This window comes from Centruroides sculpturatus, unplaced genomic scaffold (genome assembly GCF_000671375.1).
Source record: "Centruroides sculpturatus isolate CEXI.00-Female unplaced genomic scaffold, Cexi_2.0 scaffold1264, whole genome shotgun sequence".
Taxonomy (NCBI): domain Eukaryota; kingdom Metazoa; phylum Arthropoda; class Arachnida; order Scorpiones; family Buthidae; genus Centruroides; species Centruroides sculpturatus.
The window spans coordinates 32,331-48,675 of NW_019385539.1; the positions used below are offsets into that span (position 1 = coordinate 32,331).

At 30.2% G+C, this 16,345-nt stretch overlaps 1 long non-coding RNA gene across 1 annotated transcript; it reads right to left on the reverse strand.

Annotated features, from left to right (window-relative positions):
* Positions 1–39: 39 nt before the first annotated feature.
* LOC111639938 lies at positions 40–5,320 on the reverse strand. The gene is made up of 3 exons (XR_002759178.1): positions 5,183–5,320; positions 729–938; positions 40–653 (listed from the first exon to the last, which is right to left on the reverse strand). It is a non-coding gene; the product is annotated as an uncharacterized LOC111639938 (long non-coding RNA).
* Between the last annotated feature and the right edge of the window lie 11,025 nt (positions 5,321–16,345).

A 16,345-nucleotide genomic window follows, 5' to 3' on the forward strand; every position in this document is an offset into this window, starting at 1 on the left:
GGGGGAAAACAATACGACTTCCTTAATTTTATCTTTGGGCTCAATTTGACTCTTTTGGCAATGCTGAATAGTATAGCAATAGCCAAATCGAGAACGGCAAGGACGAGTCTGCCATATAGGTCATAGTTGACGATCGCGTACCAGGAATAGCAAGGCGTTATGTCCGATATATAAGGAATTGCCATACAAACAACGAGAACGGCATGCACCCAATAAACTATTTCAATAAAGGAAATGTAAAAGTTTATAAGTTTCTGCAAGTAAGGGTTTGGTTTTGCCACACAGGAACAAGGCATAAAAAAGTCCCATCCGTACACTATTGCGACTGATGTAAATGAAGATAGCAAACAGCGCACACATACTTCCTTTTCTAATCTTACACCCGTAGGTGTTGAAAACATTCGTATCATATTTATTAAATAATGATAAGAATAATTAGCTGAAAATAATTATTCGAGGTAATCTTTGCAATACGCAGAATGAATTGTAGTCTGCAATACCTTGAATAGACAAAGGCGGATTGAATGTGCGTTTTCGAATTACAAGAATTCTGTCCACTTCCTTATATAAGTATCAATTTATTCTTCCGCTTTCCAGACACATGTTTGATTTGTAGGTAGAAGAGTATTGTATATTAAATTTCATAATGCGTACTAGAAAATAAATTGATGTAATTATCTTAATATAACATAAAGATTTATAATATTATAAATTTGATTGATATTTACATCGTGTCTTAAGGATGCCGTTAAGATTGACAGGTTCGTGCTGATGCGCATGATTTACAAAAGGCAGTTTGAAAATATATAGATTTAATTCCATTAAATCATATTGCTATTATTTATTTATTATTTAAGTAAATGAAACAAATATATACAATAACGACGTTCAATTTCTATATTGGTTTTACATCAGTCCGAAGTTGGATTCCCATTTCACTAAAATTATAATGAAGAATATTTAGAATAGATCACAAACCATGCTAATTCTACTCTGTTCATTTTCTATGCAGGAAAATTAAATAATTCTTTAAAAGATAAGAAAGCAAGACTTGAGATTCTGTATACCAATGCTTTCATTAATGAATTAAACAGTGAAAAAATTAAATCCACTCGATTATTTATATAAATTATTTCATTTTAGAAAATACCATTATTAATGTACTGAAAGTAGGGTGGGATGCAATAGGTGCAAGGCCCGATTAAATTTTTTTTGTGGGCCTCTAAAAATTTGAAATAACAAAATTAATTAACAGTTAATTTACATATTGAAATATAGATTTTAAATATTTATTTAAACAAAATTTAAAATCTAATTATAAAAATCAAAAGTCATGACCCATAAGGTAAAGAATTTTCTACATTAAAAATCCTGTATTAAGTATAAGTTGAATATAAACATACATAGATATGTTTTAGTATTTCTGTGTGTTTAAATGAATATAACTACATAAATTTTTGCCATGAAAAATCTTCAAATGTGTTGATGAACGAATATAAGTGAATTTTATTGAATATAAACCTATAAAGAGATGTTTTATATGTTACGAAGTTTTTGTTCTGTGAAATCTTCTAAAATAGTATCAAAATCCAACTGGCTCGCTTCTTGACTTTCAATCGACATGATCGCTAAACTGTTTAATCTATTCTGTAATTTGAAACTATTTTTAAATATAAAAATTTTAATGTCCTGCGGGGCCCTTTCAAGCGCGGGGCCCGATTGGCGCAAATCGCTCCAATCGTCTCAAATCCAGCCCTGACTGGGAGGCACCCGCATGTTTGCAGATCGAATTACGAAAAGCAAGCGCTACTTTAAAATAGGAATTAATAATTTTTATCAACAGCAGAAATGAGAGAGAAATTCTATATTGCATTAGCAGCAAATTTCATTTTCAGTTCTTACAAATAAACTTTCGGTTGTTTTCAAATATAGTATTATCGTTTACGAAAATATTTAGAAATAATAGTTTTGTAACTTTTCTGTCTTTTAATTTGAAAAATAACTTTTATATTATTAAGAAAAGTAAAATTGTATTTTAGGCCATCTGTTACGAGATTTTCTTATAATTGTTTTAATTATAATAAAATGGCGAAAAGCTTAAATTTTAGAGTAGAAAACAGTTTTTAAGAAAAGTGTAGTTAAGTTCTACTCCTGTCGAAATATGACGTATAACACCCATTAACTTTTCACTCTCTTGACCATAATTAACAATTAAAATTTAATAGTATCGATGTTCCTCATATACAAGCCACCATGCCGAATTTCGTTTCTTTATGCTGAGATATTAAGCAAAATGGACGTCAACGTACACACAACTACGTACAGTACATGTCAATGTCATTTTGTTTTGTTTTCATTTTTTTTTTGGATTTAGGNTATTATTAAATTCTCATACAAATTAAATATAATCTACACCGTATATGTATTTATTTCGATATAATTCGAAAAAAATTTTTATTAATTCAAAAAAATAATTTTTATAAAACAAAATTTTTTTTTAATTGTGTTATATATATTTTTTTATATTATAATTAATTATTTATACCCCAGTTTGTATCAAACGCATACTACTCATATACAAGCCACCATGCCGAATTTCGTTTTTTTATGCTGAGATATTAAGCAAAGTGCACTTCAACGTATGCACACCTACGTACTGTACAGTATATGTCGATGTAATTTTTTTTTGTTTTCTGACAGTTTTTTGGATTTAGGAGGTCACAAAACGTAGCGATTTACAAAGAACTCATAGGGACAAATTTAACACGATTCCAATACTTTCCCTGATTTTGTGCACATAAAATCCATTAAAGTAAAAGGAGGAATACTCGTAAATTCTACAGATGACGTTGTTCTATTTAATGTAATTTCATAATTAAAATTAATTAATATATTAATAACGATTATACAAATAAGTATTTCTATTGATAAATTTTTATTTGTTTCAATTTTGAAAATAAGGAACAGTACATGTATGAAATTTATTTCATTCTATATCCATTTTAATAAGTAGATCAAATATACTCGATCAAATATTCGTTTGATCAATAGTAGATCAATCGAAAAAGAACAAATATACAAATATTTCTTCCTTTTCGATTGATATTTACTCAAGTAAATTGAAATATCATTTATTATTTTCCTTTCTATTAATGTAATGCAATAAATTTTATTTAGCGTGAGGTTTGTATATAAATTTTATATAATACAAGCATTTATTAGATTTGGGATTTGTATAGAAATTATATTAAAATTAAAACCTTTTAAAAGACTTATTATACAAAAATGAATGTACTTGAAACCTTTCTGATATGACCCTGTTTAATTGATTGTAATATCTATTAAACATTATATGTTTTGAAGTATTTAACACGAGTATTACAGTATAATCAAAATTATAAGACATATTTCTTCATACAGACATGTTGTGAATCCTCGTTAATTCGAAATCGGATACTTCGAAATCCCGTTATTTCGTGACTGTACTTTTGTCCAAGCCGAAGATTTAGAGATTTACACATAAAGGATTTCGGTTAGTTCGAAATTCAAAGTGAAAATGTTGTCGGAACTGTGATACCAGCACTTTAAGTCGTTTGTTTTGATCGATGCTATAAGACAGGGCTTCTTATACTTTTTATATTCACGACCCCGTTGATGATTGTGATTTTTTCGCGGCCCAAAAAATATAAAATAAAGATATATACAAATGTGAAAATCAATAATGATGTAACACAGTTCACTCTTGTGTTACAATGGAACGGAGACAACCGAATACACTGAAAAGCGACAAAAATATACTAGTTCACACTACAATCAATGTTCTGAATCGATGTTTCGCTGCACCAGAAGTGACACATAGCGCACCTCAGGAAACCTAGGACACAAAGAGTGACAGTTTCAAACTCTCATAAATTATTTTCAATATTTTGCATTAAAATTTCGCGACCCCAAGATTTCGCTACACGATCCCAAATGGGGTCACGACCCATAGTTTAAGAAGCCCTGCTATAAGAGAACGATAAACCAAGAACAAATTTAGTCTGGTCAATATGACTTTGCTTTTACAGTAACACGTTTGCGGGTTTCGCCTTACCCGTGGACAACCATTTTAATCTTTTATATCATAAAATACGGCTGGGTTTTTGGTTGGCAAAATTAGCAGATTAACACATATGTGGAGCTCTAGACTAAGGCATTTGGCCACTTAATGAGATCACATAAAAAACTGGTGAAGGCATTAAAATGTAAAGCTTTATTTATAGTCCATCTTGGCTAACTGATCCGATTTTCTAATTTTCTAGTTAAATCTTGGGGTATTAAAAAGGAATTTTTTGAATTGCCTACTTTTTAGGAAATTTTTTACAACAATGGCTAAAAGCATGTGATCAAAGTGTGGACGAATACCATTTCTGTTGCCTTTTTATGTTGTAGAAGACTTGAAGAAAAGTCAAGTAAATTTAACACTTGTACGGAGTAAAAGTGAAGAAAAAAGAAAACATTTCGGATGAAGGGAACTCAAATTATAGTCAAGAAATCAGTAGAAGGTGAAAAGGAACGAATTCGAAACATCTTTTGTGAGCGGTAGCCATTTTTTAAATCTCAACATCCATAATTCTAGTCTTTAGCTCACGTTAACATCTACAATACACAAAACGTGCAATTATTGTAATTTTGACTTATTTTTTACATATCATTTACATTCTGTGTAGATACTTTTCGAATAAACACCTTTCAAAACAATTTTGAAAACATTTCAGCAATGACACTTTACGATAAAAATTTTGCAAATACCGGAATAGATTTGTGAAAAATTTATTATAATTCAAATATTAAATAATTCAAAATAATTTAAAAATTTTAAAAGATTTAGCGTAGAGAATACAAACACGAAAACGACGAATGTAACTTCCATTTTTGTAAACAATGTGTAGAGAAATAATATAATTTCTTATAATAATTAATTCAATAAACCCTGGATCTATCAATCCCCTGGATAATGTTAAAAATCAACCCTAGATAAATCAACCCTGGATAAATCAACCCTGGATAATGTTAAAAAATCATATTAAATTTATTTCGAGTAAATTATTATTACTTTCGGGTGTTGTTTGGATAAAACACAAAGTTTAGAAAAAAATATTTTCCAAGTTTATAGAAAAAATTGAATATTAGATATACTTACATCTGTACTTACACTAGTGCTCTTCATTACTGCAAGGATAAAAAAATCATGAAGATATAAATGCAATTTAAAAATCTTTTACAGAAATAATTTACTTTAATATGTCTCCGATTAGCTGTGGTTAAAAATATTAGTGATATAAAGCACTTATATTTGAACTTCATCATCTCTAAAATAAGTACAGAAATCTGCTTTTAAATATAAACATTCTCATTTTCATTTAAATATTATTATTAGTTAATTATTGTTCTGATTTAAGAAAATTAATTTATTATATATAAATATAATACTGTAAACAATATTTTTAATTGCAGAAAAAAAGAACCAAAAGAATCTTTTAAGTAACCACTGTAAAAACTAAATATAATTTGCAAACCCACGAAAAAATCCATACAAGAGAAAAGCCTTTCACCTGTGACGTGTGTAAACAGAAATTTATACAAAAAGGAAATTTAATTATACACCTTCGAACCCATACTGGAGAACGGCCTTACAGTTGTGAAGAATGTAAACAGAGGTTTACACAATACGGAAGCTTAGTTATCCACACCGGAGAAAAGTCGTATGTGAGAAACCGAGGGCTCCGGGGATGTCCCCAGGAACCAATTACTCGGCAACAGTCTGCAAAGACCGCTCACGTTGTCGTTTTGGATGGCAAAATTTTATCGAGTGCCGAGGTGGTGAGCGAGTCGATAGGTGTCCTTGGATAGACAAGAGACAGGTTTGACAAACAAAATAAAGCATTTATTATATTACTAACTAGAAGATACAAGACGCTAACAAAGTTTGATACGTAGACAAGTTACATACGGCTAAATGCAATTAAGATGCGATTACAATCTCTAATATTTTACAAATGGCTGATCTACCAGATAGGCCTATTTTCCAGAGAGAGAGAGAGTTCGCAGCCCGCTAATAATTACCTCGAATGTTTGTGAAGAGCTATAGGTGGTGATACTGTATGGTGATATATCCCGAGCCGTTACACGTCTTCCAACCGGGTCTTCTCCTTTTGTTGGATCGGGTCCTTTGTGTGGAGGTCCGGGAGATGGAAAAGACACTGTTACGAAATATAACTTCCGTATGCGAACTGCCGAGCTTCCCGTGGCTCACGCTTTTATTTCATTGTGGTGGGAAAGGAGTCACGTGATCGTCAAACGTTGACGATGACAAGCATTCTTGACAGCTAAGTGTCAACTTTCCCACTGACTTGTTATTACAATTGATGACCTTCGCGATGATTCTCCGTTCTTTCTATTGGTGGATGTTTACATTTTTAAAAGCACAATTCACATTAAGTTTTACAATCCCTTTAAAATGCGCGGACTTGCACGTATGACTGTCAATTGCGCCCAGCGAAATTCATTCGAAACGAACATCTAAAAAACATTATAATATTCATACTCAAATGTATTTTTTTCGATTTAAAACAAAGTCTTCTGTTTGTCTACAGAACTCTGTATTTATTAGTACAGTTGATTTTAAAATAAAATAAAGTTTTTGAATTTGCTGTAATTTTCTAATTTTAATTTTCTGTTTTCATATACAGAAAGAGTTCACGTATAAGTTTGTTGGAAATACATTTTCTTAATGAATTTCGTTATCATTACTTCATATCAATACCTGAATTGTTAATATGTAATTAAAATATTGTTACATTAAACTTTCTTAAGATTTAATGTACCTGAATGTAAATATACGCAAAGTGACTTTTTTTAAAAATAAATCGTGCTCATCGTATTGTCAATTTTTAAGGTATTCTTAGCTACTCAACAGTAACCGACGACTATAGTCAACAAGGGTGATCGTGTGGCAGTGATGAACGACGACTATAGTCGCAAAAAAATTCATACGAAATACCTGGACCACTTCGTGAAGTCGTAGAATTTTTACGAGTAGTTAAATTCTCTAACTTTGTTTTGGAGTATCTTTTAGTTCACGAGAAATTACAATAAAAGAGAAAAAATTAAAATAAATATGAAATTTTAGAGGGCCATCTATCGACATAAATCGAATTTAAACCTCCCGCCATCATCCGATTGGTTAAAAAAATTAATATTCCTAATTGGCTCAAGTCAGAAAAACGTAGGTGCGACTACTGTAAATCGCGCTATCGCGAGAGCTCCCATACAACCCGGAAAAGCCGACAATATACGTCATCAGTCTATCGGTCCTTGTCCGACTTACTTTTTTCGAAATCAACATTAGAGTAAAACGTAGTAAGACGTAGTAATTTATAGTAAAACGGTCTTCTCTAATATTCGTCGTACTTTGTAAAGTTCGAATTTCAATTTAATATATACTATTTAGTTCGGAAACATTAAAAATACATAATTAAGTAGGAGAATAACATAAAACTTTATTTTTTAGTATAATACAATTTACAAAATCAAAAGTTCGTATATCGTAACATTACGAAAAAACTAGATCGAAACAAACACAGTCAACTAAATTAGGGGTATAAAGACAATAATGAGGTATGTAGATGACTATTTGATAGTATATAATAGAAATCTGATTCATAAAGAAACTATATATAATTTAATAAACAACATAGACAAGGTTATACAGTTTGATATTAAAGAAGAAATTAATAAGAAAATTAATTATTTAGATATTACCATATTGAATAATCCTAGAAAATTTGATTTTATAACTTATAAAAAATCTTGTAATGTAAGCAAAACTATTAATTACCATTCTTGTATTCCTGATTACATTAAAAAGAATGCATATATTGTCGAATTAAAAAACATATGTACTAGAATATCTGATAATTATAACATAAATATTAAACTAAAAGAATTAGATACCAAATTCCTTTTGAACGATTACCCAAACTTTATACTTAAAAAATGGAAAACATATTATTTAAAGAATAGATATAATACTAAGTTGAAAACTGATAAAATATATAAGAAGTTTCTATACATTAAAAATATCTTTGAAAAGTGCAGGAAAAGTATTAAGAATCATAATATTTGTTTGGCCCCATCTTTGACCAATAGTATTTCACAAAACATTAGTAAACATATTAATAATAATAGTAAAAATAATTTAGACCCTTTAAAAAAAGCTGGTGTGGTTTATAGAATTGAATGTGACTGTCATAATCCGTGTGTATATATAGGAGAAACCGGGCGTGTACTAGAAACTAGAGTTAAAGAACACGAAGCGGCCATTCGGCTTAAGTATAATAATTCTCCGTGGTTTAACCACATCAATAGTAATAATTGTAATATTAATAGAAACAATGTAAAAATTTTACATATTGAAAAAGATATTTATAAAAGAAAATTCAAAGAACATATAGAAATTAGAAAACAAAATAATAATAATTTAATAAATCAGTCGAAAGGGATGGAAATAAATTATAGCTGGTACAATCTAATAGATGGCGCTAGAATAAAATAAAAAATAAATGGTTATGTATTAAGACGTCATCACTTGATTACCGTTGTAAAGTGTTGATGGTATACTGATGCTAATGAGGTTAAAAATTTGTAGTGCTTTGGAATTATCTTTACAATTGTTTGTCAATGAATTTTTAATAATTAGTTTGTTTTAGTATGTTTATTATACACGTATGTGGAAAAGATTTTTAAACTTGTAAGTATAAGTATTGTTTAAGATATTATTTGCATTAGCCTTATATTGTTTTGTACAAAAAAAGATAATTGTAATTTTAGGATTCTTACAAATGTGTACAAAGTTTACCACCCCTACCCATGGAAATATCATTGTAATTACCACCAGCGGTTATTGTAAGTTTTTCTCCAAAATTTATAATTTTGGTGTAGATATACATCTATGTCGTGTTTTAGTTAAACATTTTACGTTCTTTGTTATTATTTTAGCACTGAAGAGGGACTGGAAAATATTAGACCAGCCCGAAATGCATTTGATGTAGTCTTTACAAAATAAATTTAATTTGCCAATAAGATTGCTGTGAGATTTGTCTACCAAGAATATTTTTGGATTACAGAGACTAAAATCGTCATATTAAAAATTTTAAAGTATAAAATTTTTCTCACATTTTCTGATCGAGTAATACAAGATACTTTTTGATATACAGTAATACTTCGACTTACACGAACCCAGAGTTACGCAATTTTCAAATCTCGTCGATTTGTCTTTTGTTTGAGCGCCACGCGACTCTCGATTTCTCACTCCCCCCACACTATTGTTTAGCATACGTGTTCGGATGTGTCGCGCGGAATCGACTCATAGTTACAATTTATTTTGTGTTATTTATTTCTGTGTTTGTTATATCTAAGGAGAGTGGAGACACTCTATGTGGTGATTTCTTGTAACCGTGAACGAATCAGAAGCCGAGATAAGATTAACGAGAACATTTATTAGCTTACATACATCCGACTTGGATTTTACACAAATTGCAAAATTATACCCCGACTTCGCAGTTCTCGCTCGGTTCCACCTACCGCGTAAGTTCGGGGTTTTACTGTACTAGTCTAGCCGGTTAAATTCAAGATACGTATACCGTCATCGCGGCTCATCTCTGATTCCAGAAAACAAAAGGAAACAGTGGGGACGCACGTTCTAACCTAACCTAACCTATTCTAATAATTTGGTTGGTAATAATTATGGTAATTTATTAGAATAGGTTAGATTAGAACGTGCGTCCCCACTGTTTCCTTTTGTTTTCTGGAATCAGAGATGAGCCGCAATGACGATATATGTATCTGGAATTTAACCAAAATGTCAAAAATCTAGCAACAAATTAATTTCCTAATAAAGGGACTACTCGCTAATTGCTTCTTTCACGTTGTTTTACGTAATAGCACTAAATCAGTAGAGATGCTAACTAACAGGCTTATAAACAATAAAAAAACATAAAAGTTTCGATATTAGGACTAGATTATTATATGCTCAAATAAATTAGTAAGCTTATAATACATACTCTCACTTATATCCAAAGATCACTTGTCGCTAATTGTCGAAAATAAATTATTTTTCAACTTTTCTTTCTGTAGAATATTCTGAAACAAGTTCTAAATTCACAGTAAAATTTCCAACTTCTATCCATTAAAAACAGCGCAAAATATATCCATTCACGAAATAAAAATCTATCGCAGCGAACTTGGAAAGATAACGAAAAGATACAAGCAACAAACCGCACTGTACGAAATCTGGCGCGAACTGATGCCTATGGGATAAGCCGGAAATGTCAGGTGGCATTGAAACTTTCCTGCTAAATATCAAATATTTTATATAATTATTTTATTAATTCGGTCATATTTAAATAATATAAAATGTCTAGATCTGTTTAATAAAGATTAGTACAGTAATGTAATATCACAAATATGCAAATTAGATATGAAACAGATGGCTGCTGAAAATCTCCAGCCAAGTTAATAAATATAGAACGATCACGTGACCATAAGCTAACACCAACAAATATGAAAAAATGTGTTTAAAATTTAATGTTTTGTACAAATTTGTAAATTGTAACAAATTTCATCAAAGACAAGAGAATCATTTTCAGCTTACATAAACTGTACAATAAATGATTATTTATTCCAAAGAAGTCGTTATACACGAATAAATAATAATTATTTGATAATATTTTTATCCATTTTAAGTCGATATTGTAAAAATTAAGCTATTTATTTTGGCTTTTATTATTTAGAGTTTACCAGTACTTTACTGTAAAGTTCAATTTATTCAAGAGAAACAAAAAATTAATAGGCCAACAAATAAATAAAAAAACAGGTTCGAATGAAAGTTATAGTATCTGGGACACACACGTGTGTGGAAACCTCCACCTCTCGCTCGCCGTCACTTAACACGAGGTTCATTTTAAATATGCCAGTAAAGTGCCCGTCTGCCTAGAAAATACAGAAACATAAGTGCATTAACCACGTTACAGAAACTTTCCGATTAATTTATTCGATAAATAAGCATTAATGTGGAAAGTGAAACAGGATCTGCCGACCAGAGTAGACGAAGGAAACCGGTAGAAGGAATCGAGTAAAGACAACACCACGGCGGGAAAGTGAACATCACGAGAGAAGCGAGAGGTCGGTTGAAAAATAAGTACGCGCTAAAAGACAGAAGACGAAAAAACGTTCTTTAAAACGCATTAATTAACTATCATATTTGTCGAACAATTAAAATTCCAAAGAGTTTCTGGAAATATCGCATCAAAATTCCATTTCACATACATAAATGAGATTTTTATTTTACTTTATGTATCAATTACTTATATAAGTGGTAGTAAGTGATATAGAACATTTATATAAATTTAAACATAACATTATATAAATATCACTTATATAAATATAACATTTATATAAGTGACTACACAGTAAAATTTTAATTGAAACCTAGCATTCATGTCTACTTTCTACACAGAAGTGTTGGATTTACTTTTACGTAAGAAGAGAACAACTGAGAGTGATTGTTTTCAATTAAATTATATATTTTATTCTACCATCATATAATTCAGTTATTTAAAGAATTATGATAAGAATCACCTCGAGCGTAACTCCTGCGGTTGATGATCAGAAGGACGAAATATGTCTGCAGTGTTTTTTCTCTTCATTTACTTCAATTTCCATGGTCTACGGCTGGGAATTTTTTACTCCTTGCTCCCGTAACTTAAACACTGACGGTCGATTCCGCATACCTTTCAAATTCTACATCTCGTTTATTGAATGCTTTTATTGGATGCAAGCCTTTCTTGTTCTATGTATGACAATTCCTTACTCATCGGATGCAGCTCCTTGCTTTTCCTGGTTCTCGGTATTCGACTATGACATATTCGTCAGAGTAGCATCTGCGAGTATTAACTTGGCTGTAGCTGCAATATTCAGTATTGTCAAAAGAGTCAAACTGAATCCGAAAATACAATTAAAATCGTCGTATAATTTTCCTAAACGTCAGTTATATGCTACTATCAATACTCTACAACTTCTAGCAGTAACTATAACTGTTACTTTTACGATACTTTTTGAATGTTTAATCGTTTTTCTAATTTTTCCTGCTATAGAAAAACGAAAGTCCTTTAAATATGAACCATTTATCTGCTGCATCGAACTTGGTATCTGTTGCACTTTATTCGTTGGTGCTGTAATATACTTCGTTTCGTTCCTCGTTCTGTTTCACTTTATTGTAATGAAGGCATTCGAAAAAGTATCAGAAAATTTGTATCTGCTGAAAAAGAACATTCCAACTTTGAAATTTCAACTGAATGAAATTATCGCGCAACACGACGAACTTTGGAATTTTACTAATCAGATCAACGGACCATTCAATTACGCATTCACAATAATGTAAGGTACTTTGTTAATGCAAACGAGTCTATTGTACTTCATTTTCAACTTTTCTGAACTGAAATTTCCGTTGAAAATATTCTTTTCATTACTATGTGCTACTCTTACTTTTGTCTGTATTTTAATCGGATTCTCGTTATCTGTTTTCACATCTGTTGTAATGTATCTTTATCGAAAATTCCATAATTTACAACATTTGCAGATTATTGAAATGCGTTACATTTCTTTTTTCAGATGCAAGCGTCTTTTCAAGACATCGGTAGATTTGCTGACTGCCATCTCGAATTGAAACAGAAATTAAAGGTTTGTTTTATTTGAAACATATTTTTTTGTAGTAAGTCGTTTATTAGGTTTTCGAGTAATTATAATAAAATAATAAAAGTTAATATCTCTTTAGATTTTAAATTTTATGAAAAGATTCGGTAAAGAATCCCTGTGTCTGTCATGCAGAAATTACTTTAAGATTACAAAAAGTTTCCAATAAGGGTAATTTTTCCAAGGAAATTTAGTAATGTGCTTTTAATAATTAAAATTAAAGTTCTTATTTTAACATTTCAGATGGGAAGTTCTCTACATTCCATATTTTCTGGTCTTTTAAATATAAAGAAAGCTTCGAAACACAAGACTTAATAACTACAGAAGATTTTTCTTTTCAAAGAAGACTGTAAATGACAATTATTTGTTAAACTGCCACGTCGCTATCATTAAAATTTATTACAGTTGACATCTAATTTGCTTTATAAGTCCTTGTCGAATTTTATTCTTTTCATCACCCCTCATTTAACGAAGGTTCATGCATTGGAAATTAGGAAATTCGCGCCGCAATGAGTAATAAATTAATTTTAAGATCGTCATTCGAAAATTGAGCGAAAAACTGATAAAACTACACATTAATATATACACGTAGATTTATAGATGTATAATACTCGACGATAAAGACACGTAATAATTGTGTGATTTAACAATGTAATGATCTATGATGAACAATATAAAATAGACAGTGTATTTTAAAATTAAATTATTTTACAGACTGTTAAGAATTTTAATTCGTTAAGAGACTTTTGTTTATATAAAATATTGATCGTAAAAGTCTGGAATACCGCATTTATAACAATAAATGCCAACAGAATTTCCGTTATAAATAGAAATGTATTAACCAAAATGGTCGAAATCAATGTATCGAATTGTATGTAATATGGCGAATATCGATCAGGAAAGAAGACACAATCGATTGCTTTCTGTCATTACGTATTTCAAAATTTAAAGGAATTGTTTTCAATTTTTAATTACAAAACACAAAATGTAAACGTTTATAAGCAATAATAAAATGAATGGTGTTAATTAAATCTGCTCCTTTCAGAGTTTTCTGCTTCGAATCATTTGAATTTTTGATAGAGATATGTTTTGATTAAACAACTTTTTAAAATAGAATAAGAAACAATAGATGCTGTTTTCATATTTTTACTTTTCAGACAATATAATTACAGTTTAAAAGAAGAAAATTTTAAATTGTAATTAAACATTGATTGCTTTACAAAATGTAATACATATTTTAGAGTGGGATGTACGACATTAGCGGTATATAAACGAAACTGCCGAGTTTGTAGCAATTGGTCTAACGACCTAGGCGTGCATAAAAACAAATATCCAAACGTTCTCATTTATATATATATAGATTAATAAAAAGGGAGTAAGTTAAAAGGCGAGTTATCATCAGTTATTACATTTCAGACTTTTGCCTAACGAACAGTTTTATTCAATAACATTCACAGAAAAGGAAGATATTCTTCATTATCTATATATATAATTGAGACGGGTTGATAATAATAATAATGATAATAATAATAAGCGCAGAGCCCAAACGGTTAGGAGTTGAAAGTTAAAATTTGGTACACAGATAGGGTACATCACGAAAACGCACACTAAGAAGGGATTTTTCGAAATCCCCCCGGGGGGGAGAGAGACAGCATTAAAACTTCTATATACATTATGGATATGAGTCAAACGGTTAGGAGTTGAAAGTTGAAATTTGGTACACAGTTAGGGTACGTTAGGAGAACGCACACTAAGAAGGGATTTTTCGAAATTCCTCCCCACGGGGGAGAGGGACAGGATTAAGGCTTAACACTTCCATCAACAATGGAAGTGTTAAGTNATGCAGTTTTTTTTTCGTTTTTGCGAGAAATCGAACATATTTTTAGACCCATCTAAAAATTCTCTAATTAGTCTGGAAACAAGGGGACCGAATTCTTGCATTCTGTGAAAACGGGTAAGGCTTACTGTATCGTAATAATTTTTATCTTAGTTATCGTTACTTTTGCCCGAGCAACGCCGGGCCCACCTGCTAGTATTTATATAATTTCTATTATTCTAGTGATTTAAAATGTCAACTGTAAAGTAAAACGAAGAATATACACAAATTCTACTGATGACATTATTCTACTTAATGTAATTCCATAATTAAAATTAACTTATATATTAATAACGATTATATAAATGAGCTTTTGTAATGAATTTTCAATTTAAAAATATGGAACAGCACGTGTAAAATATTTATCTCATTCTATATCCATTTTAATAAATAGGAATAGAATTTATGTTTATCAATTAAGGAAACTTTCAAAATTTTATATATATGTTATTAGATCCAAATATTCTAATATTTGTTTCTCTTAGATTGATATTTACTCAAGTAAATTGAAATATCATTTATTATTTTCCTTTCTATTAATGTAATGCACTAAATCATATTTAGCGTGAGGTTTGTATATAAATTTTATATAATACAAATATTTATTATATTTAATATTGTATAGAAATTATATTAAAATTAAAACCATCTAAAAGACTTATTATACAAAAATAAATGTATTTACTTGAAACGTTTTTAATACGACCCTGTTTAATTGATTGTAATATCTATCGAACATTATATGTTTTGAAGTATTTAACACGAGTATTACCATATTATCACAATTAGCTATACTAATATTATAAAGAGGTAATGTTTGTATGTAAGTTTGGATGTAGCGGGTATCTCCGAAACTACTCATCCGAGTTCAAAAATTCTTTCACCAATATTTAGAATGGAACTTCAGGGTGGACATCGGCTGTATATTTGTGAGATTAGCAGTGGGCTACTGGGCTCATCCCAAATGACCACTTAGGGCTGTTTCACACTATGACCGACTGGTCCGACCGGTTCGACCAGACCGATTTTATAATCGGACCGACTAGTAGTAAAAGCATTCACACTGTGTACGATTATATGTCGGTGGCCGACTCATAAGGACCAATCACAACGCGTGTTATAGATCAATANGTAGGAAGTACACTGCAACGGCTGGAGCGCTTTCCAGTATTAATTATTCATCATTCACAACCACATATTCAAAATACAATTTAGTAATTTCGATACGGGACAAATTTGAATTTGCTGATGTGCTTATTATAAAACAGTACACTTCAAGATAAAGCAGTATTGATTTTTGGAAGAAGTCTGAAACATAATGTCTGAAGCTACGGAGATTCAAATGCTTTTATTCAGCTTGAAAACAGTTAATTTATAAAACTCGTACTTTACAATTTTCCATACAGAAAAAAATTATGTTTATCATTTTTAAAAGTTATTACTTTAATCTCATATTTGTTTAAATAATTTTTGCTTTATTACATACAATTTGATCATTCTAGATTACTATGTTCTAATATGAATAGGTGGTTACTGACGATGAGAACTTAATGCTCGAGCTCGTTTTGTGTACTTCCTATTATATAAATATGTGCATTTTTTAAAATTATAATTTTAGTTTAAATGTAAACGATGGTTATTACTTTCAATTTTTCTTCTACACGTAAACCACATACA